The sequence below is a fragment of the Dipteris shenzhenensis genome, chromosome 7 (genome assembly GCF_047967505.1).
Source record: "Dipteris shenzhenensis isolate YYH24624 ecotype China chromosome 7, Dip_SZ_1.0, whole genome shotgun sequence".
In the NCBI taxonomy this organism is placed as follows: domain Eukaryota; kingdom Viridiplantae; phylum Streptophyta; class Polypodiopsida; order Gleicheniales; family Dipteridaceae; genus Dipteris; species Dipteris shenzhenensis.
Genome location: NC_141602.1, coordinates 8,277,924 through 8,283,650, shown reverse-complemented (window position 1 = coordinate 8,283,650; position 5,727 = coordinate 8,277,924).

The following is a 5,727-nucleotide window of genomic DNA, read 5'->3' as shown; positions in this document are numbered from 1 at the left end:
GGTGATACAAAATCGCTCAAACAAGCCGACATACAAAAGCATATACATGGCAAAGTATATGCAAACTACTACTAATACTACTACTGCTGCTGCTCATCCGAATCGTTGTCCTCGTCCTCATGCTCATCCTCATCGTGTTGGCCTGAGATCCCTGGCCCTCATGAGTTGCACCTGATCCCTAGCCCTCGTGAGCTGTGCCTAATCCCTGGCCCTCGTCAAAGCCGTGTAAGCCTAATCCCTCATCGTCACTACTCACCTCCACTGATGGGACGTTTGAGCTTTGATTCTAAGAGTGAAACCATACTAATTGGAAATTAGATTGGAACTTAAAGAATAAAATAGTTTAAAAAGTGAGATTACAAGTAGGAGTAGACTTATACCGTGCGAACAACCACCTCAGCCCAATCGATCGTCACTCCCAACGCCTCTTGCTCAATAAACCACAGCTTTGTTCCTACGCGAAATGTGTGTCTCATCTCTGTGTCTGTAGGAAGGTGACGCATCGCAGCTTACTGTGGGCCTAATTTACGAGAGTTAGATAAAGTGCATGCAATATGTACTAAAACAAATAGAACAATACCTTAAATGAGAAGAAGTAGACTTACCATGGTTGCCTCGAACACCAACCGTCCGCCTGCACCAAAGTGCAAAGTACTTATGGAGTCCAGCCATCTCCTTGCAGCCCTCCTTTGACCCTCGAACAGTTTAGGATGGTCCCTATACTGCTTCTTGAAAAACTTCCAATCAGCAAGTTTGTTTGCCCAACTGGGTTTAGCCTTCTCCTTTGCGATGGAAGTATGCAAGGTCGACCTACGATGCTTCAAGAGGACCCCCATGCACTGTTTCATGTAATCCGAATTGAACTCCCAATTGGGAGGGTTAGGATATTATCTTTTCAATTCATCAATGACTGCCTTCTTCTTTCCCTCATCTTGGTACCGTGAGTCAGTAGCTATGCCGCTCTTGAAGTGGTGGCTCATCAACCACCTCATGGTGGCCATCACTGCTAAGCCCTTTTTATTTTCTATTATCTCTTTAGCAACCATGATTTCATAGGACAAATCCTCAACCAGGTAAGGAGGACTCATGGTAGTGGTAGAGTCAGAGCGAGTGGTGTTACTGCGAGCACTTACAGAGTGAGGAGTAGTAGTGGGAGTAGGAGAGGGTAAGGAATCTGACTAGTACTAGGTCTCGAGACCAAGTGGAGACTTGTAGGGATGTGAGTGTGCTCACTCGTCTACATCTCCCGAGTTAGCACAACATAAGTGACCCTTCCTACTCTTCCTTCCCTTATGATGGGCACACCTAGGTGATGGCTCCTCAGTCGAAGGGGCTAGAGGGGACGCCTGGATAGTAGGTCCAGCCATTGGTGTAGGAGAGGGATTTGCTGAGGTCCTCTGGGATAGCAGAGAGAAGAATCTTGTCGCCTCCACATCAGTCATCTGTGCGACAAACTTGTTAGGACTCCCGACAAAGCCATGGGCTACTATAGCAAAGGAGTTCCCCGAAGGGTAGTCACAGTGCTACGGTAAGCTCTCTCAAAAAACTCTCCCACCCTATTGCATATGCAACAACTCCAAGAATCTTGTTTTTCTTTTTGCTTTTTCAAACTTTTCAATGTTTTCTAAAAAGTCTCCTACCCTATTGTGTATGCAACAATGTAAAAAGGCTTTCTTTTGTTTGGGCTTTAAAAACTCTTTTATTAATAAATAAATATACATATATATATAATTTTTTAAATCGATAATATAATATTATATATTTATCTATTTATAAGTATATGGAACTATATTAATACATAGAATAGTCTATAAAATTATATGCTGGTGGTGACCGTTTATCCTACACTACCGCCATGCTATCCTAAAATGGATTATATTGTTGCAAAGTACTGTACTAAAACAGTCTCATTTAGGTTGGTTCTCTTTATCTATTGTTAGATTTTAGCCACTGAGCTGTTGACCACAAATCCTTAACAAGTGAGCTGTACACCATCCATCTTGTAATAACAGATGCAAACCACCATGGTGGTGGTAGTTAATATCTTAGTGTGCACTACAATGTGCTATCCTAAAACAAATTGTATTGTTGCAAAGTGTTATAGTAAAACAATTCCCTTTGAGCTGGTTCTCTTTATCTATTGTTAGATTTTAGCCACCAAGTTGTTGACCACAAATCCTAAACGAATGAATTATATGCCATTACTCTTGTAATCCTAGTGCAACAAACCTCTGATATGCAACTGATCAGTGCTATACTAAAAAAAATCATATTGTTGCAAAGTGATATCCTAAAACAGATACATGGCCCAAGTAAACTTTGCAAAACATTAATAATTCAATAGATGACATACAGATTACATAGATTACATCTCAAAGACTTATTTCCTTTAGGAGATTGGTTCCACATTACTTTGAGTAGGTTGCCTTTTTTAGCTTTCTAATTTGCAGGCTCGTCCCTCATTGCTCCTTTCCTAAAGGGGGTTGGTTCCTCCCTTTAGGGGCTTAGCCCTCCCTTCATGTTGCTTCCTCTTTCCTTACTTTGAGATCCCTAGTTGTAGACTTGGCCCTTCTTGCTCCTTTCTTGAAGGGGACTCGTTTCTCCCTTTAGGAACCTTTTGTTCGTAGTAGTCACGCTAAGGCTTGGGCTTCTTTAATTCAAGCTCCTTGTCTTTTGCAATTTTGCCCAAATGGCAAATTGAGCTACATCATCTACTTTCTCGCTTTTGATGGCTGTAGCAGGTAGGCAGATTTGATCTCTCCACTCTCTCTCCATGACCTGGGCAATGGCACCTGACATATTTTGTAGTCTCAACAGTGACTCATGTGTCATGGGGATCTTGCATGAATGATGTCGGAGCCTCCACTCCAAGCTACTCCTTACAAGAGAAATGCAAAGAATGAGCCATACACAAGTGTCACTTAAGTTGCACTCGGATTGTTGCAATGTGTTTCCATGAGAGAAAGAGGGAGGGGGAAGATGGGAGAAAGAGAGACAATGGGAGAATGGAGAGGGGAGAATGGTAGGAGAGGAAGGAGGGGAGAAAGAGAGAGAATAGGAGAGGGGAGAATGGAGGGAGAGGGAGGAGATATGAAGGGAGTGAAGGCGGATGGAGTGGCAAACACACAGGCACTACAAAGGAACAAAGAGAACACCCAAAGAAACTCTTGGAAGAGAAGAGGGACCTTGTATTACAAACTTCTGCAGCAACAATGAAGACCAAGTCAACTATTTGGCCTTTTATACAAGTCACCATTTGGAGGGCCAACCTTTTTCCTTATACCACTCTTTCTCATATCACATTTGTTACAACCACTTGGGACCACATGGTGCCAACAAGGAATTCTCTCAATCTCCTCTTGTCTTCAAATGGACCTTGTGTTATCCATATATGGGATCCAAATGGCTCTTATGTTATCTTTGACAATTTAGATAATCCCTACACCTACCTTTCTCTTTGAGGCCCAAAACCCATAGAACTAGGTCAATGTTGAGCCATTTGTGGCTCAAAACCCATATGGCTTGATCCATTACCATGCTACATGGTTGTGCCTATTTACCTATCCCCCTTCTTATTTGCTAAGATGCCCTCAGCAGATCTCAACCACACTAGAGTAGGTGGGTGGAGAGGATTTTTCTAGAGAACTGCATAGGGGTCCCATTATTGGGGGGGTGATCCGTGTGAACTAAGAGCACAACTTCCAAAAGTGGGTGGCATGCATGCCCTCGAAGGTGCAAATGTGATGGCCATGAGGTTGTGGACTCAAAGGTAAAGGCAGAGGTCTTGGAACTCAAAGGGGTTGATGTCGAGTTTGAAGACAATCTAGTTGTTGAGATTATGGAGCTCGTCATCAATGGGCCCATTGTGGGTGGGGAGATCATGGAGGAGGAGGATGAGGTAGTTGAAGTGGACCGGTGTAACCATTGTAGGGTCCAAAACAGAGCCATAGGTGTCTTTGAATGATTAGTGGAAAAAGCAAAATCCCTTGAGTCATTTCCTTGGGAAAATTGTACTTCAAGAAGTTGTAAAGAATATTTGGGCCCTTTTGTTGGAGCTCCTGAAAGTGGGCCTAGGTCCATTATCATTCCATGGGAATTTAAAGGGGATGGATCTACTAGTCGATGGCTCCTTCTTCAAAAAAGGGATGTGCCAATGGTGTTGAAGGTTGATGTCTAGGTTGATGATGGGAACGTTTGCATCGGGGGCTAGGTGGTAACTGCCATGTGTGCACTTTGGATGGGTTTGCCACCTATTGTTGAAGGACTAGGTAATGAACTAAGTGAAGGGGTGAACTTCCATAATTTTGTAGAGATGGAGGCAAGAGATTTTTAGATGAACCTTCCAGTGATGCATTAGGGTGTTGTCGGACAAGTCTTGGAAGGACTGTAGATCGGGAACATGTTTGGGCGGGGATGAGGAGGGTGCTAGAGGGACATCATCATCATTAATGGGCATAGGTTCCTCCTCAGCAGTCCCTGTAGGCAATGGATCGATGGGCATAGGCTCAAAATTTGTCGGCTTCAAGAGTGTGTTGAGCATCTCATCGGGTTGGTCGACATGATCATTGGAGGCGATGGACTAAGAGGTCTCGTGTTGTACAAAGCTTGTGTTGGAGGCCTTAGAGGAGTACTCTGGGAGGTTTGTGTAGAGTAAAGGGGGTGATGGGATGGGATTGGTGGGTTGCTGGGAGCTTTGGGTGGGATCTAGAAGAGGTGGCTATAGAATTTTAGGGAGGGGGGCAGTGGATTTGAAGAGAGCTATGGCTTCCTTCCCTTTCTCCTCGGTGACATATTTAGGGTAGGCTACATGAATAGTTTCAAAATTGCTAACTAGGGACTCGAGGGAGTCCTAGAGAGCCTATAGCATTTGGTTATACAAAATGATTATTCCATGGGGATGGTAGGTGGTGGAGCGATATGCAAATAGGCACCCTTGCATTTAGATAGTGGAGACTTGTCCATAGGTATGCATCTAGTTGATGTTGGCTTGGAGGCTGTTGGGAGTGCAGTCCCATGGGCTGAGTTTGTCTAGCGTCACTAGTTTCATCACTTCATCATTTGGTGGATAGTTTTTGGACTCCGTGATTATGCGGCACCACGCCTGAAAGTTTAGCAGGATGGGGTGGGTAGCGAGGGTTTCAAGATTGAAAGGACAGAGGAGGGAGAGACTAGCGAGATGAAGGTCAAGGGAGAAAGAAGACATGGCAAGGATGGGGCGGCAATGGTCGAGGTTGCAGTGGAGGATGGTTTGGAGTGTGTTGGGTAGAAGAGGGGCGGTGAGGTCTATGGTGCATCAAAGTGTATTTGGAGTGTTTGGGGGATGGGGCATTGGGAAAGAGTGTAAGTGGTGAGTTGTGCGATAGACACCTCTCAGTACATTTGGAACTCCTACTGCTCCTTGTCTTCCAAGGTCACTTCCTCTAGGCAGCTAGAGGTGTGCAAGCTCTGATTCTTGTTGAGATATGGTGCCATGAGCACATAGATTAAAGGGCAAAGGTATGTGATAAGGAATGTATTAAAGTAGCCACCCTAAGATGTGGACTACAAGATGTGAAGATGTGGATTGAGGATATCCACAAGGAGAGATGTGGATGAGAGGATCACACAAGTGTTGACTATTCAAAGGGCACTCTCTATATAAGAGGCCTATCATGTATTGTTGAGAACACACATTGCAATAGATCTAGATTTGCTATCTCCCTCTCATGTCTTATTTAGTGTGCTTTG